Source organism: Oncorhynchus kisutch, linkage group LG4, assembly GCF_002021735.2.
Source record: "Oncorhynchus kisutch isolate 150728-3 linkage group LG4, Okis_V2, whole genome shotgun sequence".
NCBI classification, from domain to species: domain Eukaryota; kingdom Metazoa; phylum Chordata; class Actinopteri; order Salmoniformes; family Salmonidae; genus Oncorhynchus; species Oncorhynchus kisutch.
Window position 1 is genome coordinate 52,751,450 of NC_034177.2, and position 27,443 is coordinate 52,778,892.

The following is a 27,443-nucleotide window of genomic DNA, read 5'->3' on the forward strand; positions in this document are numbered from 1 at the left end:
AGAAGCAAACTGCGCCCTGTCCTTTACGTAGCCCTTCACCATCACACTATTTTTGGCGTAAGTCCCAAAAAATAAAATCCGTAATGATTTTTATACATTAAAAACAAAAAGTGTGCACCCTATTTTAAAAGCTATTTTTGTTTACAGCAGACAGCCAACAAACAGGGATACATGCAGCATTACGGACTCTGAATGACTTCAGAAGAGCAGATGAAACAGATGCTATTCTACATTTTTGTACTAACTGCCTTACCCTAACTTCAAACAACAGTCTGCAGTCCCAGGACAGATAATATGATAATCGGGGAATCCTTCCTCGTGGAACTTTTTTGAAGGGGAGTTGAATATTCAAGGGAATGTTTGTATATAGATATATATTATTTAAGAATGATAGGTATTAATTCTAGGCATTTACATGTATGTTTTTAAAAATGAAGGCTATTTATACAATGAAACATTGTCTTTATTCATACTGTTTGTAAACAATAGCTTCTGCCCTCTTAGGGTCTACTTGACCCGCTTATTGATTAGAAAGTATGATTAGAAACCAAGGCCAACTATATTCAATCTGTGATTAGAAACGATAATTAGAAGCTATGACAAAACTATGATAATACACTATAAACAACTATGAAGACAGGGCTGTGTGTGTGTGAATGATGATGTATTATTTAAGTGTTGAATATATTCTCTCTCTCTGAGTGTTGAACTTATGCCCACTCTACAACAACCCTGGTTGTTATATGACCCTGAGGGTCATCTACGAACGTTGGAACATCTACAACTATTGAAGATGCAAAAAGGGGTTTTCAGAAATACATATGGTTTGCAGATATGTATTATTATAAAAAATAATATAACATTATTATCATAATCTGTAGTATTATTATGTTACATGCGAGACATAACCAGAAATGTCAATGTAGACAACTTACAAGAATATGTTTACCAGGCTGTGATGCAAACACTTTAAAGGAGCTCTAATTCAAACATGCAAGGATATATATTTGATACAATTACCCCCTTTAAAACTGTTGCTGCAATATCACTTCACAATGTGTACATTTCAAGCTTTCAACAACAATAAACCAACCATCTCAATGTTTCTCGGACTAACACACTGTTGATTTTCCTATTTACTAAAGAACAACCACTAAGACAAAACACAAAAAGTTGTAATATAATCTGTATACATGTCATTCTATATGGAAAACAGGTACATTCTGAAAGATTATGCTGTTGATGTGATTTTTAATTCATCTCTCAATTTAGGATAATACTGTTTATTTTATACTTTACTTAAATTGTAAAAAAAAAAAAAAAAAATTATTATTATTATTATTTTTTCAAATATTTTTTTTATTGAACACACACAAGAATGGTGTATAGGTATACAAGACAGGTATACAATTCTTATCTAAACATAAAAGACCATACAGGAACAACAAGACCCAGAGTTCTGGGTGCAGAACAAATAATACAAAACACGACATACAAAACAAGGACACGTAGAAAGAAAGAGGGAAGATGTCCCCCCTATCCCCCCCCCCCGCTTATTCCCCCCCCCCCCCCCTCCCCCAACTGCTCGGGTGGCAGGGCCAGCACATGCTGACCAAAGGTAGATTCAAATATTACAATTGAGAGTGCGTTAAAAAGTACAAATTCTCAGCGCCGACTCGTCCAAGTAGGAGAGGAAAGGCTGCCAGATTTGATCAAATGTTGATAATTTATTGTTCAGAATATATCTAATTCTTTCTAAGTGTACAGTGTTTGCCAATTCACTAAGCCATAATTTGGTAGAGGGCGCTTCCCTCCTTTTCCAAAACAACAAGATAATTTTTTTTGCCGAGATGAGACCGTACGAGATTAGTTGTTTTTGGGGGTTGGTTAATCCGTTTAGGGACTCAGATACTCCCAGGATTATCAGAAGCGGATCTGGATCTATTGAAGTCTCCAAAACTTCAGAGAGGATCCCAAAAATTCCACACCAATAACCATGCAAGCTAGAGCATAGGGCAAAGCAGTGGAGTAGTGTACCCTGCGTAGCCTGACATTTATCACATGTAGGGGATGTGTCAGGAAATATCCTATGCAGTTTAGTTTTGGAATAGTGTAGTCTGTGTAATATCTTGAATTGTATGAGACGATGTCTGGAATTAATGGAGCATGTGTGGATATACTCCAAGCTCTCTTCCCAGTCTGCCACCGAGATGTCAGTCCCTAGTTCTTCCTCCCATTTTGCCTTGATGGCATCAGTAGAAGGTGTGCTAACAGATTGAAAAGCATCATATAGACGCGATATCAGTTTATCTGAGGTGGGGCATATTTTTATGCATCCGTCAAACATGGAAGGTTTAGCATTCTCAAATGTTGGGAGGTGTTTTCTAACGTAGTCTCTAATTTGTAGGTATCTGAAAAAATTACTTATAAAAGATTATAAGTTTCCCTCAGCAACTCAAAGGAAGCAAAGGTCCCTTCTATGTATAAATCCCCTATGGTACTTATCCCCAACTCTCCCCATCGCTCAAAGGTGTTATCAAGGTTAGAAGGGGCAAAGGAGGGATTCCTGGCGACAGGGAGCATGAATGACATTGGTCTAAGCTCAAAGTGGACTTTAATTTGCTTCCAGATTCGGACTGTGCTATGTATAATAGGATTGTTACAATAAAGTGACATCTCCAGATTGACAGGCGACAAAATCACAGCGCCAATAGAGAAGGGGTGACACTCCTCACGTTCCATACTAAGCCAGCTGGATGCCGGAAGTACGTCATCCAACAGAAACGTAACAACGCGGAGGTTAGCGGCCCAGTAATAAAATATAAAATTTGGGAGAGACAATCCTCCTTCCATCTTGGATTTACAGAGGTGTTTTTTACCTATCCTGTGTGTTTTATAATCCCAGATGAAAGGATTGATAATTGAGTCCAGTTGTTTATGATAGGATTTAGGTATGAATACTGGGATGTTCTGATATAGGTAGAGCAGTTGTGGGAGGAAGACCATTTTAATGGCATTAATTCTTCCGAGCAAAGAAATTGGGAGAGTTCTCCAAAATAGTATGTTTGCTTTGAGTTTTTGTATCAGAGAGGGGAAATTCTCTTTAAATAGTAAGGAGTATTGTTTGGTAACTACAATTCCTAGGTAGGTAAATTTTTCTGAAGATAACTTAAATGGGAGATGTTCTAGCCAGGAGGTATTTTGCGACCGTATGGGCATTAATTCACTCTTGTTCCAATTTATTCTGTATCCCGAGAAGGTACCAAACAAATTGATCACATCAAGAATAGCTGGGATACTAGCCTGGGGTTGTGTTACATAGAGGAGGATGTCATCAGCGTATAGGGAGATCTTATTTAGAGTGTCTTTAGTATTATAGCCATGTATTGCTGCATGAGATCTGATCGTCTGAGCGAGCGGTTCGATAATTAGGGCGAAGAGCATAGGCGACAGCGCACAACCCTGCCTCGTCCCCCTGTTGAGGTTAAATCGGGGCGACAATGATTGGTTAGTGAGTATTCTGGCACAGGGGTTCCTATATAAAAGCTGGATCCAATTTATGAACCTATCGCCAATATTAAATTTCTGTAGGACCTTGAATAGATAGGGCCACTCAACTTGGTCAAAGGCCTTTTCGGCGTCAAGAGATATGACGGCAAGGTCCACGTTGGGTAACCTCTGAGAATACATAATATTGAAGAGGCGCCTGAGATTGAAGAATGAGTTTCTGTTAGGGATAAAGCCGGTCTGATCCGAATGGACCAATTTGCCAATTAAAGTGCTAAGCCTGTTAGCCAGAGTTTTTGCTAAAATCTTTTGGTCTGTATTAAGGAGAGATATTGGTCTGTATGACCCTACCTCTTCTGGATCTTTACCCTTCTTATGTATAACTGTAATGAACGCTTCGTCCAAAGTAGAAGGGAGAGCTCCATCCTCATTGGCCTGAACCAACATTTTGTGCAGGTAGGGAGAGAGCATGTTGCTGAATGTTTTATAGAATTCACCAGGGTATCCATCTGGGCCTGGGGTCTTGCCACTCTTTAGAGATTTAATTGTTTCTCGAATTTCATCAAGAGATATTTCCTTATTCAGGAAGTTAGAATCTTCCTGGTTCAGGGCAGGAAGATTACAGTCCTCTAAAAATGTTTGCATAATTAAGGGGTTAGGATCCGCTTTAGATGTATATAGAGTCTCATAAAACTGCCGGAATCTGTCATTGATGTCTTTGGGGGAAGAGAGTAATTCCCCAGATGCAGATTTAACCCTGTGAATCATTCGGTCACTCACATTTTTTCGAAGTTGTCTGGCGAATAATTTGTGTGGTTTGTCACCAAACTCAAAATATTTTTGCTTGGCATAGAGAAAAGATTTAGCAATTTTAGCTGAGAGAATCTGATTATATTCAAATTTTAAAGAGGTAATTTGTTTATGTTTCTCCATAGATGGGTGGCTAGCATTCTCCCTATCCAGTAAGTGAATTTGTCCCTCCAGTTCTTCCAGTTTTCCCTCTGTTTTGCCTACTCCTGGCAGCCTGAAAGGAGATGATACAGCCTCTCAGATAAGCCTTCAGTGTTTCCCACAATAATGCTGGGGAGGTCTCTGTGTTGTCGTTGGTATCAAAGAAAAATTTAATTTGGTCTTTAAGATATTCACAGAATGTTGGTTCTGTGAGGAGCTGAGGATTCAACCTCCAGACCCTCTCGTTTGGTACAATGTCACCCAATCTCAGGGAGAAGGTGAGTGGACTGTGGTCCGAGATTATAATATCATGATACCTCACATTACAGGTATAGGGGAGTAGTCTAGCATCCAACAAAAAGTAGTCAATTCGAGTGTAAACCTTGTGAACATGAGAGTAAAAGGAGTATTCCCTACCCGTAGGGTTAGCGATCCTCCATATATCAAATAAGTTCAAATTTTTTATGTAGGTATTCAAGAATTCGCTTGAATAGGAGGTAGGGGTTCGCCGGGTAGAGGATCTATCCAAATATTGGTCTAGCACACAGTTAAGGTCCCCTCCAATGACCAGGTTAGTATGAGAGATATCTGGAATCAGGGCAAGGACTCTTTTGAAAAAAGAGGGGTTGTCAATGTTTGGCCCATAGATATTTAGTAGAGTTACTGAGGTAGAGTGGATTTCTCCTATTGCGATCACATACCGACCCTCTTTATCCGCAATAGTGGTTTTATGTAGAAAGGGAATTCCTTTCCGTACCAGAATCGCTGTGCCTCTCGTCTTGGCAGAGAAGTTAGAGTGATACACTTGCCCCACCCACCTACACTTAAGTCTGCTATGAGAGTTATTCTTCAGATGGGTTTCTTGCAAAAATATAATATCAGACGAGAGTGCTTTCAAGTGGGCTAGGACCTTGCCCCTCTTAATTGGTTCGTTTAAACCCTTGACATTCCAGGAAGTGAATGTAAGCCCCGCCCTCCTCTCGTTTGTAGTTCCTATGGTGGCCTGCATACCATGTAACTTGATAAAAAGGTAAGAAAGCGCACCAAACCATCACGATCAGCATATGTAGCACCCACACCCGAGCAGTATCCAACCCACCCCTCCCCCCCTGCAAGCACCTTTACTTCCCACCCTGTTCCCCTAATTTCCCCAACACTTACCCCCCCCATCAACCCACATTTAACAGGCATGTACAAACAGGAGAGAAAAAAAAGGAAAAATACAAATAATAAACACATTGTCTGGCCGATGCCAAAGAAGCACGGCGCGACCTCGAACAAGAGGTAAAACAAAAATAAAATCCCAACTATACGTTCACCTCTCACTATCCTGGAACTTCTACTAACATATGAACTGAGGAGGCTCCCGCGAGTTAAGTGTTCAGTTAGCATCTAATAAACCTAAACCGAATAAGTTGCAACTTAAACATATTGCGCATTTAAGCGTCATCCTGGGTCAATCCCAGAGATAAGCGAGATATAGCCTCAAGATTATATTGCTAAGCACTGCCGGTCAAAAAATAAACCATCCGCAACCGACATAGTCAGCCGTACCTTTACATACTGTGGGTCAGGAGATCGGAACAAGGATTTGTTCAATTAAACGTTCCCCCCATAAAAAAACATGTTTAATAAAAATAAAATATATACATATACACATACGCACACACATACACACATACATATACATACATACATACATACACACACATACATACACACATACATACACATACCTATACATATACATACACATACCTATATATACATATACATACATACATACATACATACATACATACACACACACATATGTGTACATACCCACAAAAAAAAATCATATATAAGAATATATATTTAAAGAATATGTAAATACAACCATATGCACACCTACACATACAAACATTCATACCCCAGAATAACAATCTACACTGATTTAAAATATAAACATACATAATACTAAAATGCTAAGAGAAAATAGTAATAAAGTACAAATAGTAATTATATGTACGCACACCTACACAGACATAAGCACTGCAGAAGGCTGGTGGGACTCGAGTCGGGAGAGAGGCTCACGGCCAGACAAAGGCAGAACCGCACAAAACATCAACCTGCTAACCAGGTGTCTGCCCCCTCCCAACCATCACCCCCAGTCCCCTGCAAGCAATAAATAAATGGTATGGTAGTAAGAATAGTGTAAGGATTGTAAAATAAATAACGAAACAAAACAAAAGTGGGGGAGTATAAGTATATCCGTCCGAAGGTGTCAGTGATCAAACCTGGAAGTAAAAAATATGCATCGCTGAGCACAGCCGGGATGAAAGTGAATTTAACGTTAAATGAGAGCTCTGACCGCCCTCCATTGGTCTGCTCAGCGTCTTACATGTTCAGTAGCCCTTGTTGAGCCCGTTTAATACGTTTTCACCCAGTATGGTATAGTATGGATTCGAGTCCATGAGCAGACCCTAACACGCAATAACAAGGCACTCTAACCTGTACGGGGGATTGGTGTATATCCCCGGATAAACTTCTCTGCGTCCAAAACCGAGGAGAGCCAAATCTTCTCACCGGAAGGCGGGGTAATTCTTAGTCTTGCAGGGAAGAGTAGGGCTGGGCGAAGATGGAGTTTGTAGAGTTTGGTCATGACATCTCTGTAGTCGGCGCGATGCTTTGCCACATCGGGCGCATAATCCTCATAGACACGGAATGGATGCCCTTTATGTGACAGGTTGCCCCTCATTCGAGCTTCACGCAGGATAAGATCCTTGGTCTTGAAACTGTGACAACAGATTATTACTGGGCGAGGACGTTGGCCTGGTCCAGGCACTGGGACAAGGGAGCGATGTGCGCGGTCCAGCTGGGGATCCGAATCCAAAACATCCGATCCCATTGCATCCTTCAATAGCTTGGCGAAGAAGTCGGTGGGGCGAGAGCCCGCCTCTACCCCCTCTGCCAGACCCACAACGCGAAGGTTATTACGTCTGGATCGGCCCTCCAGGTCCACCACTTTCACTGAAAGCCTCTGCACAGTATCCTGCAATGACGTGCATAGCTTCTCTAACTCGTCGATCCTACCAGCGTTGAATTCAGAAGCTTTCTCAAGGTCCACAATACTCTGGCCATGAGAAGCGACCGTTCGAATGATGCTCTCGATTTTGGTGTCCAGTTCAGCAATAGTGGCCTTAAGATCCTCAGCTATAGCAACACGTAGCTCCCCCAAAGCCCGGGTAAGTTCTGTAAGTGTCACGTTGTTGCATGTGCCTCCCGCCATGTCTGTCTCGTTGTTTAGTGGGGAGTAGGCCTCCGCTGTGGATTTATTGTCCTTTGGTCGCTTATTACTCGGCATTTTCATATAAAAAGTTACAATCTTGTATTAGAAAGAAACGTTTGTTGTAAAAAGTGCCACAACGTAGGTTAAATTAGATTATTTTGCAAAAAAGTTGCAGGAGCCTCTCACGCACAGCCGTTCACTCCAACATGCTAGCTCCGCCCTCTAAATTGTATTATTTATCATGTTTCATACCTGGCTAATACACTACCAAGCCATGCAAACCGCTATGGAATTAACCCAGAACCGGTGTGCCTTTTTTGGATCAATAATTGATCAAGAATGCCCAATAGGCATGATCTGATCCTCAACACTATTACGACAGCATATAATGCATAGTCATATGCAAACCATAAAACTCTGACAAGAAAACAATGAAACCCTTAACATGACTACATGCATTGCCATTATTTTAGTTACCATCCACCAATAGTTGAATTTGTTACTTTTTCTTTGTACATGCACCAAACCTCCAAGTGGCTGACAACAGTATTCTTAATGAGAAATATAATCTAATACACAAATGTCTGCATAATGAAAGACATAAGCTGTATCCAACAATGTATTTCGATCTGTATAAAACGTTGATATTGTCAGTAAGGTCACTGAGACTAACAATAGACAATAGTTATTGTGGGAGGTTTAGGGTTAAAATATATGGGAAGGATCAGGAATGTTAGCGATTTGGTCACAGTGGCGATTTTGAAAGAGGGAGATTAGAACCCTAAAAGTAATATTAACTTTATGGAAAACAATATTCACACTATGTGGATTATAAACATGTACATACATAGAGAGCCAACACATCAGGATCTAACAGGGATGAGTCGCGATTCATAGTACAACAGTCTTCTGTAACAACAGTCTTCTGTAACCTGCAATACGTGTTAAATATGTTTTACATACATCCATGACTGAATGGTTTCACAAATTCCCTTTAAAGGTTTTGTAAGAAAGTTGTAACAGGCCTCATTCAACAGTCTAGAGATTAACCTAGAGACACCAAAACATCAACGTTTAGAGCAGCTTGGAGATTATTACCCCTGTAAGGGGGGTGCAAAGAGCTGATTTACCCAACTCTGTACAAACCCCGACACTGGGTATGATAACTCTGACGCGTACGTCTAATGGTTGTTGTAGATGTTTACAACTGAGGGAGTTTACAGTAGGTCAATGAGATGTGCAAAGAGAGCAACATATTGACTTAAGTGACCTCATAAGTGACTTTATAATATAGAATGCAGGGATGTGTACTGAACATGTACCCATTATAAAACAAAATGGTCTACGGTCAAATGCATCTATAGTTTTTAATGAAGTGGTTGCTGCATTCATTTAGATTATTTCAACATAGTCTAGAACCAGTAAGAACATAGATTGAATGATCTGCTTTGTGCTATTGAGCAAGAGGCCTGACCCATTTCTATGTAAGAAGCCACACTTTTTATATTCAGCTTCTTAATTAACTAACTCATAAATATGTTTTTTTTTAAGTCAGCTTAATGTATATACTAGTACAACATACTAGGTACATACACTTCAATCATGAGAATAATTTTCGTACACTCGAGAAAATAACATAACAACATAACAGTCAAGGGATAGGGGTGGAGAAATGCAACCACCCACAGACCGACCATCCACTGGACCAAGAATAAAGTTTACAATGCTTAAAAAAAATGTATGTCACCGTGAACATTCTTTTTTTTTTAAACAGGGCAAAATAAGCTCACATTTTAGTCTCTGACTGGGCAAGATGAACAAGGCATCCGCAGATCACAATCAATAAGCACATCATCAACCTTAATGCCCCCCCCCCAAAAAAAAAACAACACAAAGAAACACAAAGAAATGCTTATCCAACCCTTGAGTCACAATATGGATGCCATCAGAGGATGGACTGTTTTTAAAATAAGACCGGAATGGAGCCCAAGCCCCATAAAACAGTTTGGGGTTCCCACGTCTCTCACCCAAAATGTATAAGATGGGGGGAGATGCCATTTTGCAGTTCTGAAGTATTAGCCGTCTAGCTAAAGTGTCCAACTGGATTCTTGACAAGGGGGTACCTATGGGCAGTACACCAAAAAGGGCTGTAAGGGGAGACGGATCTATAACAGTGTCATATATATATATATATATATATATATATATATCAGAGAAACATTTTAATATTAATTCCCAGAAACCTAACAGTTTATGACAGCCCCAAAACATATGCAACAGTGTGGCTGGTTCCGTTTTACATCTGACACCGGTAGGATCAAAATCAGATAGAAGAATATTAAGTTTGGCCCCGGATCAGTGGATACAATGAACCACCTTGAATTGAATGAGGCTGTGTCTAGTGCTAACAGAGGATGAATGCACCCTGTGCAGCACAGATTCCCAGGTGTCTTCCCCAAGTTCCTCCCCCAAATCCTTTTCCCATCGAGTCTTTAAAGGCACCAAAGAAGGGTTCTGTAAGTAATTAATGATTGCATATACATCTGAAATTGCGCCCCTAGGAAGCTTGTTCAGCTCAAAGATTCTCACTATAGCTGTATTCGCAGGCCAATGGGGAAATTCAGGTGTGTTTGCTCTAACAAAGTTCCTAGTCTGGAGATAGCAGAAAAAGTGGGATTGGGGGAGGTTGAAGTTTTCCTGTAGCTGAGCAAGAGAGACAAATGTATCATCAAAGAATAATTGGGCTAGTGAGGAGAGGCCTAGTGAGTGCCAGATGGCAAAAGCACCATCATTCAAAGATGGAGGAATTTTTTTTTCGGATTGATTGGGCCTGATAGAGAAAAGCCTCGGATGCTAAACGGAACTGATTCCAAATTTTAAGAGACTGCTTTACAATTGGGTTAACACACCTTTTGCCTAGGGACACTGGGAGAGACAGGCACAACACAGAAGCTTGTGCAGCAGGTTTTGGGCCAGTAGGATCAGTCTGCAGCCAGTACAAAAGAGCTCTGAAATTTGCAGCCCAATAGTGTGTCTGAAAATTTGGTAGAGCTAAACCACCCAATGCCTTAGGCTTCTGTAAATATCTACCAATCTGTGGTACCTTGCCATCCCCTTCTGTAAATATCTACCAATCTGTGGTACCTTGCCATCCCAAATAAAATACATGAATGTTTGATCCAGTGAATTGAAAAAATATCTTGTAATAAAAATGGGTAAACATTGAAATAAATATAAAGATTTGGGGAACGCAGTCATTTTAATGACATTAATCCTTCCAATAAGAGAAAGAGGTAGTGAATTCCAAAAAGTAAAATATTGTTTCAAACTGTCTGCTAGAGCAACACATTTTTTTGAATATTTCCTTGTCACTTTAACTCCCAAGTAGGTGAATTGATCCCGGACAATCCTAAACTGAGAACTTGCAAAAGAGGACTTTAAAGCAGGCTTATTTACAGGAAAAAGCTCACTCTTGCCTAGATTCAGCTTGTAACCTGAGATTGATCCAAACTTTTTAAGAACAGATAAGTCACGTGGCAATGAGGTATCAGGGTTGGAGATAAACAAAAGGAGGTCATCAGCATATAGCGAGACTTTCTGCTCTAAGCCCGTCCTGATTATACCTTGAATGGCATCATTAGAGCATAGTGCAATGGCGAGAGGCTCGATTTCCAAAGCAAACAACAAGGGGGAGAGTGGACAACTCTGTCTGGATGCGCGGTGCAAGGGAAAATAGTCAGAGGACAAGTTGTTAGTCCGTACCGAAGCCATGGGAGAAAAATAAAGAACCCTTGTCCACGCAATGAATTTGGGGCCAAAGCCAAATCTATCAAGGGCAGCTGTTAGGTAGTCCCACAACGCGGTCAAAAGCTTTTTTCGCATCAAGTGAGACCACCACCTCCGGGTCCCCTGACGCTGGGGAGTACAGTATATTCATATGGCGTCTAATATTGAAAAACAAAAGCCAATCTGGTCAGAGTGTATTATTTGGTGCAGCGAGCCTTCCATACAGATGGCTAAAAGCTTGGCTAGGATTTTGCAATCACAGTTTAAAAGCGAGATTGGGCGATAGGATCCACATTCCAGGGGGTCTTTGTTCTTCTTTAATAGTAATAAAATTGAAGCCTGATAAAGACTAGGTGGTAGCTTTGAGGTATTAAGGCACTCTGTAAATAATCGAGACAAGAATGGGCAAAGCAGACCAGAAAACGTCCTGTAAAATTTGGTTGGAAAACCGTCCGGACCTGGTGATTTACCACTTTTCATTGCGGACACTGCTGTTGCGATCTCCTCAGGTGTAAATTCTTCTTCGAGACAGTCATGGGAGCCTGTATAAATTGAAGGCATATTCAAGCCATTAAAGAATGAATCAATCAGCAAAGGGTCTTGGGGAGATTCAGAGGTGTGTAGCGCAGAGTAAAATTGTTTAAATTGATCATTGATCTCTTTATGTATAACTGTGGTGGCACCAGACAGGGTCCTTATTTGTGGGATTAAACGTGAGTCCTCAGATTTACGGATCTGATGTGCATGGAGTTTACTGGCCTTGTCGCCTTGTTCATACACGCTGTATCGAGCTCACAAGAGTAAATGTTCAGCTCGCCCGGTAGAAAGCTCATCAAATTCAGATTGGAGTAGTTGGCGCTCTTTATGTAGATCAGAGGAAGGATCCGTAGCATATTTCTCATCCAATGTGGCTATGGATTTGCTCAGGTCCCGAAGTTGCTGAGAGCGAGCTTTTGTTTTGGTTGGCTGTAAAATAAATAATTTGGCCACGTAGGTATGCTTTGAGAGACTCCCATATGGTAGAGCAGGACATGCCTGGCGTTGAATTAGTTTCTAGGAATAAGGTGATTTCAGAAGAAATGAAATTGACAAACTCTATCTGAGAGTAAAATGGGGTTAAAGCAACATTGATAACACATAGGAGGTCGCTGGGGAAACTCTAGTTCAAGCACAAATGGTGAATGGTCAGAAATAACAATACTCTCGTAAGTAAACTGCCGAATGTTAAGCAGAAGTTTTTTTGTCCAAAAATAAGTAGTATGTTTGATGAACATGAGAATAAAAGGAATACTGTCTATCTGTAGGGTGTAGGAAACGCCAGGCCTCAAACATAGCATATTTATGAAGGAAAGATTTAATAAGTAGGGCACATTTAGATGGGCCTGTAGTTCTTTGTGAGGACTTGTCAAGAACTGGGGAAATTGTACAGTTGAAATCCCCCCCTAAAATCAACAAATGAGAATATAAATTGGGTATAGCAGATAAAAAGGAAGAAATGAAACTTGTCATCCCAATTGGGAGCATAAACACTAGCCAAAACAAGTGGGGTAGAAAACAGTTTACCAGTTACTATGACATATCGTCCCTTAGGATCAGCAATAACCTCAAGCTACAAAGGGAGTAGATTTATCAACCAAAATGGCAGCACATCTTGATTTACTATGAAAGTTAGAGTGGAACACTTGACCAACCCAGTCCTTACGCATCCTAAAATGCTCACCAGTCTTCAAGTGAGTCTCTTGTAGAAATGCAAAATTTGCATTCAAACCCTTTAAGTGTGTCAGCACCCTCTTACGCTTCACAGTGTTGTTAACCCCTTTGATGTTCCACGAAATGTACTTGATCGTATTGTTTTGGCCACCCTGAGCTCTCCCGTTATACAACCCTGTCATTAGAGCATAGAGTGGAAAAGTAATCAGTACCCAAAAACCCCAGATGAACTTGTCTCAGAATAATAATGTACGGTGCAAGATATTTGGAAAAAGCACAGAAAAAAAACGGAACGACAATATTAGAACTGAACAATTCAACCACCTTTCTCCATCCCAGACAGTACCTCCCCAAACGAGGTACAAGCCTAAACAGAACATGTTATCTTCGCACAGTATGTCTGTGAGAGTGCGGTGTTAAACCCAAACCCACAGTCCTGCTCTTTAAAGTCGTGTTTTATGTTAGTGGATCAAGCAGCAAAAAGAGAGAAAAATAAAAGTGAATCCCTTGTGCAAACGAAATTACAAAAGCACCACTTGTAGATGTATATAATTATATTCCCAGTCTTATAACAGGCATTGAGAGAGAAAATAAATTAAATGTATAAAGGCTCTCAACCAAAAACCTAATTTGAAGTAAGCAAATCAAAAAATAATAATAATTGTCTAGTTTGACGATAAGACACCTTACAGCCAAGACCAAAAAACCAAGGTCAAAACCTTTAAAATTGAAGTGAAGACCCACAAAAACGTGTAGCCTCGGAACATTTACTGTTTACTGGGTCGGTACAAATGGATGCAGTAAACAAATAACCAAAAATATTTTGAGTCACTGAGACACTATGTAAACAATGGATGGTCCAGGGGCTTCTCATTCAAGGCAAGAACATCCTTCAGCAGCGCCAGAAACTAAATCCGTGGCGCAAGGCATTTCCGCTGCCTCTGGGACCGATACCAGTCTCAGGTCATTGTGCCGAGATTATCCCTCTAAACTCACACAACTCTCCTGCATCTTTTTCAAATCCGCAGCCAGGCGTTTCACATCAGCCTCCAGAGAGGTAGTTAAGTTGGAGACATTGGTAGCGGAGGTCTTCAGTGCTACAATTGTTGTAGTGTGCAACTCTGTTGTTGTTTTGAGTGATGCTGGGGTGAGTGTTAATTGTGGAAAAATGTATTGTATGCTCTTCAGTGTTGCAGTTCAGACTATAAACTATTCTATGCTAATAGGTCACACAGTAACTCACAGTGAAAGAATGTCCTAATCCAGTGACCGGTGACCTGTTTTAATTTAATGGAATGGGGCCCTGTTTTTCACAATTGTTTGGCTTTAGTTAAATGTTCCATTCATAGTGACAGTTTGTTTCATAGAAGTCACTCCTTCAGAGATGTGAGGTGGCGCCCATTTTAAATCTACTGACTTTGAACCCAGGTGCCTCCCTGTGGCCAAAGCTCTCATTGCTTCTCATGGTCATGTCCACTTTGCCATCCTGTGGTCAAACTGAACACCAGACCCCATTTTAGACATTTTGATATGCAGGCTGCCATGACTTCACATGTATTTGATGATTGCATGTTGGATTCATTGTGCAACTAGTCTAGAGTCTAGACTAGAGTTTTGCCTCAAACCTGTCTGTATGCACCTATACTGTAAACTAGTGATGAGGGAAAAATCTAGTTACAATTCAGGATATTATTTTTGATGATACATTATATCATTTTGACTATCGCAATATTCTTTTTGCTCTAGTTGGTTGTACCTGTGACAAAATGCCAGTATTTTTCATTCATAGCTTGTTCTCCATCTTTTTTTGATTTTCAGCACTTTTATTTCCATGACTGATCAAAACTTGTATTCTCATTGACTCTCTATTGTCCCTCTGCAGAAGACATATGGTGAGCAATACATTTGGAACATCGTAACGCAATATAATCACAGTATGAATTGCATTACATATAGAATAGTGAGAATCGCAATGCGTATCTTATCGGTACTTAAGTATCGTGATAATATTGTATCGTGAGGTCACTGGCAATTCCCAGCCTTACTGAAAACTGTATACACCACTAGTATTATGCCAATGGAGAAAAATAGAAATGTATACCGAGTGATAAACCTGCGGTGACTTTTGTGCTTTTTTTTTTTCACCCACAGGTACTATATAGAATCCTATTTGAATAAGGATGTTGGACTTCAGTGCCCCACAGTGCAGCTAAGAAGCACACCCTAATCTCTCCTCACTCTGACCTCTGTCTCTGTTCTGTTCAACCAGAGTGTGCGAGACCCATCAGGCGCCTCCATAGCCCTGTACACAGCCAAGCTCCACCGCCCCAACAAGACAGGCAACCATGTTGTCCTGCAGGCTCTCTTCTACCTCCTGGACCGGGCTGTGGAGAGGTGAGAACAACGAGATACATATTTTAGTATTAGCCTATTATGTGTTCTGTTCAATTATGTAGGTGAGACTCAGTCTCTGTCCCAATTGTCTTAGATTACCTAAATGACCAAATGTCTTAATTGATCAAGACCATTGGGTAAAGGCAGGCTTAGTTTTACAACACAGCAGACAAATTGAGACAGGATGTTGGCATTGCACGGTGACAGTTTGTTGTGAAAGTGTGTGTAATTTCTATGACCTGATGAGTGATTTTTAGAATCCTTTTTTACTCCATTATTGATGAGCAGTTATGAGCAGCTATTAGCACCTATGTCATTAATTATAACGATTTACGTATAGCACACAAGGCATTATAATTAAGCAATAAGGTGTGGTATATGGCCAATATACCACGGCTAAGGGCTGTTCTTATGCATGACGCAACACCGAGTGCCTGGGTACAGCCTTTAGCCGTGGTATTGGCCATATATCACAAACACCTGAGGTCCCCTATTGTTATTGTAAATTGGTTACCAAAGTAATTAGGAGCAGTATAAATACATATTTTGTCATATCCATGGATTGTTAGCCCATCAGCATTCAGGACATGGACCGCCCAGTTTATAAATATGCTTATAATGCATTATGAAGAGGGTATTCATAGAGTTGTATTCTAAAAAATTAAATAAAAATGTATTTCTTTAAAACAACAATACAGTACAAATGGTCACTCCCATTAGCGGGCGCTCTGGTCAGTGGGTGTGCTCGCCCCCACCCGCACCGAGACGCCGGCAAGGCACTGCCCCCAGCCCAAAGGGATTTTCCAAGGGCGGGAAAAACCAAGGCCCGCCACTTGGAAGCGAGCACACCCGTAACTACCAAGACCAGAACACACACCGCTCACAGCATCAAAACAAACAATAATCCCATCCCCGCCCTCACCGCTGATTGGAGAACCTTAAACTTTTATACTGTACATACATTTGTATATATAATTATTCCAACACTTGTCAATTCCACTCTTCAAACAGCCACAGATCAACCCATCTTTCCCAATAAATCATAATTCTACCATTTCCTCTCGCAATACATCCCTCCATTCTCCGATGGTGTCTCACTAGGGACTTGAACCTTCCCATCTGCAACATTTCTGCCAAAATTGCCCCAAAAAGAATATATTTACCCAAGAGCACAATGATATTTCCTATTAACTTACTGTTGTCCTTCACATCCCCCAGCAATACAGTTTGCAGGTTCAACTTCACCCTGATATTATGGCATAACAACCATTCCTGGACCAGACTCTAAATACAAGCACCTGATGGACAGCACCAAAAGAGATGCTCTATTGATTCTGTTTCATCATGGCAGTCTGCAGCGCTCTGACTGTTGAATACCCCATACACTGAGCATTCTTTTTGAAGCAAGAATGGTATATAATAGCTTAAATTTAAAAGAACAAATTGATGGATCAATTGTCCTTTTATATATCAGTTCATAAACCCAATGCCATGGTATTGGGACATCAAAAATCTGTTCCCAACTACAGCATCTTGAATTTTATGCGGCATAGTTGTCAACCCTCTTGACCGTAAGTGAAACTGGTACATTTTATGATTTATATGACTCATTTTAAGCCATTTATGATTTTTATTTGGTGGCAGACAAACAAATTAATTGCCTTTTCTTTTAAGTAATTTCCTTTTCCATTTTTGTGGCAGAGCTGCGATGAGTTGTTTATCATTTTCTATTGAGAATACCTAGAGCTGGCCGCCCGGCCAAACCGAGCAATCAGGGGAGAAGGGCCTTGGTCAGGGAGGTGACCAATGGGAGAACCTTCCAGATGGACAACCATCTCTGCAGCACTACACCAATCAGGCCTTTTATGGTAGAGTGGCCAGACGGAAACCACTCTTCAGTAAAAGGCACATGACAGCCCGCTTGGAGTTTAAAAGACTTTGAGGACTCTCAGACCACGAGAAACAAGATTCTCTTGTATGATGAAACCATGATTGAACTCTTTGGCCTGAATGTTAAGCATCATGTCTGTAGGAAAACGGGCAAAATCCCTACGGTGAAGCATGATGGTGGCTGCATCATGCTGTGGGGATGTTTTTCAGCGGCAGGGACTGGGAGACTAGTCTTGTACCCGATCGAACATCTCTGGAGAGACCTGAAAAAGGCTGTGCAGCGACGCTCCCCATCCAACCTGACAGAGCTTGAGAGGATCTGCAGAGAAGAATGGGAGACACCTCCCAAATACAGGTGTGCCAAGCTTGTAGCGTCATACCCAAGAAGACTTGGGCCTGTAATCGCTGCCAAAGGTGCTTCAACAAAGAACTGAGTAAAGGGTCTGAATACTTATGTAAATTTAATATTTGTGTGTTTTTATTTTGAATACATTTGCAAAAATGTCTGTTTTTGTTTTGTCATTATGGGGTATTGTGTGTAAAACAAACAATTTAATTAACTTCAGAATAATGCTGTAACGTAACAAAATATGTAAAAAGTCAAGAGGTCTGAGTACTTTCTGAATGCACATCTCCATACACCTGGATAAAATTGGGAGTATGTTTACAATGCCAATGCCACATGATACATTTCAAATACACTCTCTCCAAGAAAATGGGTTTATCCTCTAGCAGTACATTGGAGTTTAGCCACATTGCTCTAATACATATTGTCTCTTCTGGAGGATAACATTGGAATTGTAGCAAACTCTGTTATAGCTTCATTTAAAAAATGTCATTGTAAATCCACCCTTTTAAACATTGGATGTGCCTCTCTTAGTAGTCTACTAGAAAACCCGTTTGGATTTACAGTACCAGTCAAAAGATTGGACAGCTACTCATTCCAGGGTTTTTCTTTATTGTTACCATTTTCTACCTTGTTGTATAATAGTGAAGACATCAAAACTATGAAATAACACATGGAATCATGTAGTAACCATAAAAGTGTTTTAACAAATCTAAATATATGTTATGTTTGAGATTCTTCAAAGTAGCCACCCTTTGCCTTGATGACAGCTGTGCACACTCTTGGCATTCTCTCAACCAGCTTCATGAGGAATGCTTTTCCAACAGTCTTTAAGGAGTTCCCACATATGCTGAGCACTTGTTGTTGCTTTTCCATCACTCTGTGATCCAACTCATCCCAAACCATCTCAATTGGGTTGAGGTTGGGTAATTGTGGAGAACAGGTTATCTGATTCAGCACTCCATCACTCTCCTTCTTGGTCAAATAGCTATTACACATCCTGGAGTTGTGTTTTGGGTTTCAGACAGATTTCCCACCGGTCTAATGTCCATTGCTTGTGTTTCTTGGCCCAAGCAAGTCTCTTATTTTTATTGGTGTCCTTTAGTAGTGGAAATTCGACTATGAAAGCCTGATTCACGCAGTCTCCTCTGAACAGTTGATGTTGAGATGTGTCTGTTACTTGAACTCTGAATTTATTTGGGCTGCCATTTCTGAGGTGCAGTTAACTCTAATGAACGTATCCTCTGCAACAGAGGTAACTCTGGGTCTTCCTTTCCTGTAGCAGTCCTCATTAGAGCCAGTTTCATCATAGCGTTTGATGTTGTAAAGTAATGATGGACTGTCGTTTCTCTTTGCTTATTTGAACTGTTCTTGCCATAATATGGACTCGGTCTTTTACCAAATAGTGCTATCCTCTATACCACCCCTAACTTGTCACAACACAACTGATTGACTCAAACGCATTAAAGAGGAAAGAAATTCCACAAATGAACTTTTAACAAGGCACACCTGTTAATTGAAATGCATTCCAACCTGATGAATCTGGTTGAGAGAATTCCTGTCTCCAACCTTTTTAACCCGTCTCTCCTTTCTGGAGAGGTTCCCATTGCTTGGAAGGCAGCCACAGTTCGTCCTTTATTTAAAGGGGGAGATCAAGCTCATCCTCTCTGTTGTAGGCCTAGTTCTATTTTGCGCCGTTTATCAAAAGTGTTGGAAAAACTTGTCAATAATCAACTGACAGGCTCTCTTTATGTCTAGTATTCTCTCGGTGTGCAATCTGGTTTCCGCTCAGGTTATGGATGTGTCACTGCAACCTTAAAGATCCTCAACACCATTGCCCTTGATTCTAAGCAATATTGTGCTGCTATTTTTATTGACTTTGCCAAAGCTTTTGATACGGTAGATCAATCCATTCTTGTGGACCAACAAAGGAGTATTGGTGTCTTTGGCCTGGTTTGCTAACTATCTCTCTCAAAGAGTGCAGTGTATAAAGTCTGCCTGTCACCAAGGGAGTACCCAAAGGCTCGATCCTAGGCCCCACGCTCTTCTCAATTTACATCAACAACATAGCTCAGGCAGTAGGAAGCTCTCTCATCCATTTTTATATGCAGATGATAGTCGTATACTCAGCTGTCCCCTCCCCAGATTTTGTGTTAAATGCTTTACAACAAAGCTTTCTTAGTGTCGAACAAGCGTTCTCTACCCTTAACCTTGTTCTGAACACCTCCAAAACAAAGGTTATGTGGTTTGTTAAGAAGAATGCTCTTCCCACAGGTATTACTACCTCTGAGGGTTTAGAGCTTGAGGTAGTCACTGTCCTTCTCTCAGCACATATCAAAGCTGCAGGCTGAAGTTAAATCTAGACTTGGTTTCCTCTATTGTAATCGCTCCTCTTTCAGCCCAGCTGTCAAACTAACCCTGATTCAAATGACCATCATACCCATACGGAGACATAATTTATAGATCAACCGGTAAGGTTGCTCTCGAGCAGTCGCTCGATACCATTCGGCCATCAGACTTGCCACCAATGTTCCTTATAGGACACATCATTGCACTCCTAAACTCCTCTGTAAACTGGTCATCTCTGTATACCTGTCGCAAGACCCACTGGTTGATGCTTATCTATAAAAACCCTCTTAGGCTGTGGGCTACACTAGTTCATTTAGCAGACAAGATTTGCTTATAATTCTGTGGCATTATTTTATATTATTTATAGCAATAAGAATACAATTGAACAAAATATAAATAGTCTCAACGATTTGAGGGAGCTATTCTGTGTTGAGCGGTTGACAATGAAATAGGTACTCCTATATGCTTAATTTAGATTTATTAAAGTAACATTAGTTGTTCTACAAATGTTTAATTATATGTTTTGCTTTTTAATACATTGTAAGACTGCATGATGAGATTCTAATGATTTTGAAAAAAGTAGCTTGAAAGGCATGAGCTCTGCTTTGTTTTTTTGCGCAGGCTGTACACACTCCAATAGTCTCTCTTTCATTCACAATTTGACAAGCACTTGATAATTCCTCATATTTCAGGACAGTATCCCCTTTGTGGCCATAATGCACTCTATAAAGAGCCATGACTTTTGTGTCTCGGAGTGCTGCGTTGTGCCCTTCTCCCTGAGTGTGCTGCACAATCGGAAACCCTCTCACTCACATGGCTCTCTGTCACATGATCTGGTCTTTCTCACAGGCTACAAATGAAGAGACACATCTGGGATGCAACTGCGTGCATCCTTATCAAATTCTGAGCGGCATATTGGAAGAACTGTCCACATTTACTTTGACAGCCAACAAGATGAGTAGGTCTAACGAACAGCAAAAGCACTAGCTTATGTCATTCTACTATCCCCCACAGTACAAACATTCTGTGTGAGAAATAAATATTCCAAACATAGTCTGGGATAGTTGTGGGATGCGATAGATCCCAAATGAAGACGACCACTAGCATCAAAACACTGTTTTATGCAATGAGACTGACGCAACAGATCAGAATGTTTAGCTTAAACTGTTAGGCTATTTCTTCACATTTATAAGCGCAGCAATGCGCACATGGTAGTAGGCTATAAGCTTGAATGTTCCATTAGTGGAAAGCATCGTGATCGCAAATGCATGTAATGCATTTATTATAAAGGTACCCATTGTGAAGAGGATTAATGTGCTAAATTAAGTTATTTGGCCACTTTAGTTGTGATTAAGCTTTATTAAAACATATAGCACTATGGGCTAGGCAACATGAGGTGTCACCCTTCCGACTTTTCTTGATTTAATATTGTCTTTACATATACTACATGTGTGACATTTGTTTAGATTTAGAATGGACCATTATCATGCACCTGTATCGAAACAGGGGCAGCAGGAAATAATACATGTCATCTATGCACTTAAATAGCGAATGGAGTACGCTTTTCACCGTGGTTTATTTTCATGCCAGCCAGGTAGGCTATACTCCTGTTGTAAATATAAGTAATGTGCTTATTATTAGGAAAGTTGAGAAATAAATATAGTAGGCCTATATTTTTGATTAATTCTATATTTTTGGAAAAACTACAAAAGAACTGCGCAATATTGCCATACGTGAATGCTCTCTTTCAGCCTCATAGAATGTCAAAGGACATCTTTGGTTCATGTGTTTGTGAGAAAGCCTCTACTTTTACACTCAGCATGCTCACCAAAGGCCTCTGATTATCGGCTTAATACCGCCTTGATAGCCCCCTCTTTTTATTTGCTAAATTTATTTGGCATTCATCCAACAGGGCTCTATAATGTTATCTGAATTGCTACTGTACAGCTCTGATGTTATAGGACCCCTATTCTCTCGGTCGCTGTGACAAAGGCATGTTTGTTCCCTCAGAGATCGGACTACATCAACGCCAGTTTCATGGATGGCTACAAACAGAAGAATGCGTACATCGGTACTCAAGGTACAACGATGGCCGTCTATGATATTACATCTGCTAGTTTCACCATCAGAGACTTTTGCACTAGTCATTTTGATGGGATTCATTTGTAAGAGGTTCCTTTCTCAAACTATTGGTATTTTGGTAACACTAAAGTCGACAGGTATAATGCATTATGGTGTGCTTGATGAATAGAAAGACTTGTCATAAGCATGCACACGGTGTACAAAACATTAGGAACACCTTCCTGATATTGAGTTGCACACCCCTTTTGCTCTCAGAACATCATCAATTTGTAGGGGCATGGACTATACAAGGTGTCGAAAGCGTTCCACAGGGATGCTGGCCCATGTTGACTCCAATGCTTCTCACAGTTGTGTCAAGTTGGTTGATGTCCTTTGGGTGGTGGACCATTCCTGATACACACAGGAAACTGTTGAGTGTGAAAAATCCAGCACTGTTGCAGTTTTTGACTCACACAAACCGGTATGCCTGGCACCTACTACCATACTCCGTTCAAAGGCACTTAAATATTTTGTCTTGCCCATTTACCCTCTGAATGACACATACACAATCCATGTTTCAATTGTCTCAAGGCTTAAAAATCCTTCTTTAACCTGTCTCCTTTTCATCTGTACTGATTGAAGTGGATTTAACAAGTGACATCAATAAAGGACCATAGCTTTCAGCTGGATTCACCTGGTCAGTCTATGTCATGGAAAGAGCAGGTGTTCTTTATGTTTTGTACACTCAGTTTCGAGTTGGTTGAACATTTTATACATAAAGACCTCAACATTTTGTAAGTGTGTATGAGCCTTGATGTAACAAGTATATAATTCCCTTCATTCTACTCTACTGTCCATAGGACCACTGGAGAAAACTTATGGTGATTTTTGGAGAATGGTCTGGGAGCAAAATGTGCTAGTCATTGTCATGACAACAAGGTAGTTACATTTCTTACAGCGTTCCTTCACCCAGTGGGAGTTGAAATTATATCAAGTCTTTGTCATGGCATGAAGTGGAGGATTGTTGTTAAATGATTCAGTGACGTTTGGAAATGCTGATATGTGGTGACTGTTGTCAACCAGACCCATATATGTTACAATGGGGCACTTCTTGAATTATAGAGAGATTGTCATTACCCTCCTGGAGATAATACATCTGTGTGTTGCAGGACGAACGAGGGCGGTCGGAAGAAATGTGGTCAGTACTGGCCTCTGGAGGAAGGTGGACAGGAGGTGTACAGTCACATGGCTGTGGTCAACCAGAGAGTGGACAACCACTCCCACTACAGCCAGACCACCCTGGAGTTGTACAACATGGAGGTACAGCAGCCAGCTACAGGTCTAGAGTGACCTCTGCTCCCTTTACACAAGGAATAACACATTTCCTATTGCTGATTTGTTGTTTTTTAAGGATGAAAATCTGAGATTATCTGTAGCACAGGCTAGCTGCATAGGGATGGCTGTTCACCTTAGCTGGAACAATTTTCACTGTGCAACACTACCTTAGTGTTGGTGTTGGCCAACATCAAAACTTCCAACACGTTAGAAATCATGCATATCAGTGATTGTTTACCACAATTTAACACTTATCATGGTGTGTCTATCCCTTCCCTACCAGAAAAGCAGGTGACCCACTTCCAATACCTGAGCTGGCCTGACTATGGCGTCCCCACTTCGGCCTTGACGCTCATCGACTTCCTGGGGCCGTCAAGAGGCAGCAGAGACAGGCGGTGAAGGGCATGGGACCCCGGTGGAGAGGCCACCCCCTGGGACCCCCCATGGTGGTTCACTGCAGTGCGGGTATAGGCAGAACAGGTGAACTATTAATTCTCACTGATGACCACCACTCCTTTAGTCTATGCGTATCAGACTTTACTCCAGTCCTTGAGACCAAAATAAAGACACACAAAATATATTATTTAGGCTCTGTATTTTGCACAATCATGTGACATGGCAAGATTTTATCCTGTATTTTAAGCCTTATCCAGAAATGAGAATTACACCAAAAAGGAAAGCAATTGTCTGAGGATGCAGCTGGACCATCTGCTGGGACAGTTTGATGAAAAAGCTATAAAGGTTTAAAATCCAGGCATGTCACATGATTCCACAAACCACAGGGCCCTAATAAGATGATGTAAAGGCTCATACATGCTTATAACAAACATGTAATGCACACAATTAAATAAAATCTCTATGATGTGATAGTCATAGGAGTCACCCCCATTTCTCTAATAGGGATTCTATTTCTATGGCTATCATGTATGGAGTCCATAGTGAACTAATGTTATTTCTGCATCTTCCCCACTTCATATAATTATCTGTTGATAATGATGTCTCCCACGTTCCTTCTCCCCAGGTACCTTCTGTGCCCTGGACATTTGTCTGTCCCAGTTGCAGGACATGGGGACACTCAATGTGTGTCAGACGGTGCGGTGGATGAGAACGCAGAGAGCCTTCACGATCCAGACCCCCGACCAGTACTACTTCTGCCACAACGCCTGGAGCATCCTGGAGCATGCTCAAAGACAGGGCCTGCTCTCAGCCAGTCAGTGATGCCAAGGGGGTCGCCTTGTAGTTCTTGCAGCCAATCAGTGATGCCCTGGGTGTTGTTCTTGCAGGCAATCTGTAAATCCAGGGGACACTTTGTAGCCAATCAGCATGTCTGCTTCTAGGGATTGCCATCACTTATTCTACCCTTTAAGAGGCCTCTAAGACCGACTCATTCCTCCTGACTTTCTCACATTTTAACGACTAGTAAGACTGATTTGTAGTATCTCAAGAAGTCACGGTTCAAGTTGTTGTTTTCTATGAATGGACCACCATTTATTTGTTTTGGTAGTTTGGGCAATGTAAAATCCCATGTCCTACCAAATAGAAATCGTTTAGCTACATTCAAGTCTACTTTCCTATATTATTAGTTCTGTGTCCTCACTGAAATCTGTATTTTTATTTTGTCAATAATATCCACATAGGGACGGTGAGCCAATCTTGCATTGTTCTTGGAAAACTCAAGAGGAACATTTCCTCTTGACTTAAACTTCTCCTGGAGCTGATTAAATCGGATGGCTACTTGTAGAAGTTGTCCTGATATGTATGCGGACTTCTCATCTTGCCCTACCTCCAATCCAAGCCTCAACCACGATAAAATGCATAGATTACCTTAAGTTCAACTTAAAGTAATGCTACACCTTAAAGAAATTGCGAGCTGCTGATAATGTTGCCATCTCAATGCATTTCCTGCAGATTGAAGAATTAAGGGCTGCCCTCACAACAGACTTCATTAAGTTATTCACATTGGCTGTTCAAATTTGTTGTGAAAACCTTGTGATCATGACATTAAATGTTTGGTCGCCACAATAGTCGTTACGTATGCTTCAGTGTGACACTGTCATGTACTTCTGTTGAGCCGCCAATGCTGCGATGAACATGATGTAGGAAGGTCATAACCATGATTCCGCCTTAAGACCCCAGTAATGTGCAACATACTTTTAAACACAGCCATGTTGAAGCACTTTGAAATGGCTCTTCCAATCGTGCTTTAGGATATTGCAGTTCTTGTGGTGGTATAGTGCATTTAAGGTCAAATTGCAATTATGGGAGGTTCTAAACATGTGATATAGGCATAACTTGATTGTTACTGTTGATTGGACCTTTGACCTCCAGGCTTGTCTGGTAGTTCAATGGACACTTATAGAGGACTACATGTAGAATATTACCGTTCCCATTGCTGAACAGTGTGTGTGCATCATATTACATGATATCTTGTTGGATGAAAGAATTTGTTCTTTGCTACTGAATTCATATTGAATTTGCTTGTAGTGAAGCCTCGTTTAAGTCTGCCATCCTCGTACACTCTTACTGATTTTAGAATGATTACTTTCAATGAAGGACAGTGTGACCAATTGTATTTTTCTATTGTATTAAACAACTTTTTCTTACAGGTATTCAGACTTTAAAAGTATACATTAAAATTGCATTATATTTGCTCTGTTACTATTAGGTAGTATGATTGAGGACAATTGAATCAGATGTTGCTGTATGAAAAAACATTTGTCTACACATGTACATTTCAAATGCTTCTTATGCCAATTATGTTTTCCAACCAAAGGAGATTAGGATATGTTCAATAACATTTCAAAGGAAGACCAAATGTGTATTCAGCACATTAAATGCTAAATGTTCATTCCTAATGGATTGTGTGTGCTTTTGTCATATTTTAGTCTGGTTTGTGTCTAGACAAATCCTCTTTCTGAAAAATCTTGAGTTTAAATGCCCAGTGCAGTCAAACGTGAATTCCTGTGTTTTATATATATATATATATATATATATATATATATATATATATACAGTTCAAGTCGGAAGTTTACATACACCTTAGCCGAATACAGGACCAAGTTTGCGAAATCCTGCCATATACAACAGAGTTCTCCCTCCCCATATTTGACTGATACCATTCAATAATTAAAAAAAAGACAATGCAAGTAAAAGTTGTCTAGTAACATTTGAAAGCAGAGTCCAGGTCCCTCCATTCAGAGACATTAGTATCAAGCCCATCTGTCTGGACTTCATCTTGCAAGTCTCCATGTGCTGGCTCCATACATATTTATGTTCTATTACCAATGGCAGTTAGTACTTGTTTGTGTCAGATATTACCTATCCTATGTTGAAGTTTGAACAGGCTTATAAACCCTACCCAATTACGGTTTCCACATAACGAGGCTGCCATCTAGCAAAAGCATCTCCAGTCCATCCTGTAGAAATCGGTGGAACATGGAATGAAAAGGGTGTTGCCACTACTGGACATTTGTGCTCTACCATATACTATGTTGAAGTTTGAACAAGTCAGACTATACCTACCTAATGCTCTTCTCCCCATCGACGACCGTTGGTGAGCAGGCAAGATGTGAGATCTTTGCCAGAGCCACATTGATGGGCATAGCAGTGTCGATCAGCTCCTGGCCCATCAAAGATACTGGTTGGTCACACACAAACACACACAGCACTGATTACATTATCAATGGTGGTTACGATTAGCCTGGTGGAACCAACTTGAATGCTGTGTTCACCTTTCTAATTAAAATGTGAAGTGAAATAGAATGGTGAACACAGCGATCAGGCTGGTTCCAGCAGGCTAGGTTATGCACTGGACATTATATGCATCTTAAAAGTAGAACATAA

General features: G+C 40.6%; 1 pseudogene; it reads left to right on the top strand.

Moving 5' to 3' along the window:
* Positions 1–26,422, top strand: part of LOC109888923 (tyrosine-protein phosphatase non-receptor type 9-like) — a 45,538-nt pseudogene extending 19,116 nt beyond the window's left edge.
* Positions 26,423–27,443: the final 1,021 nt, after the last annotated feature.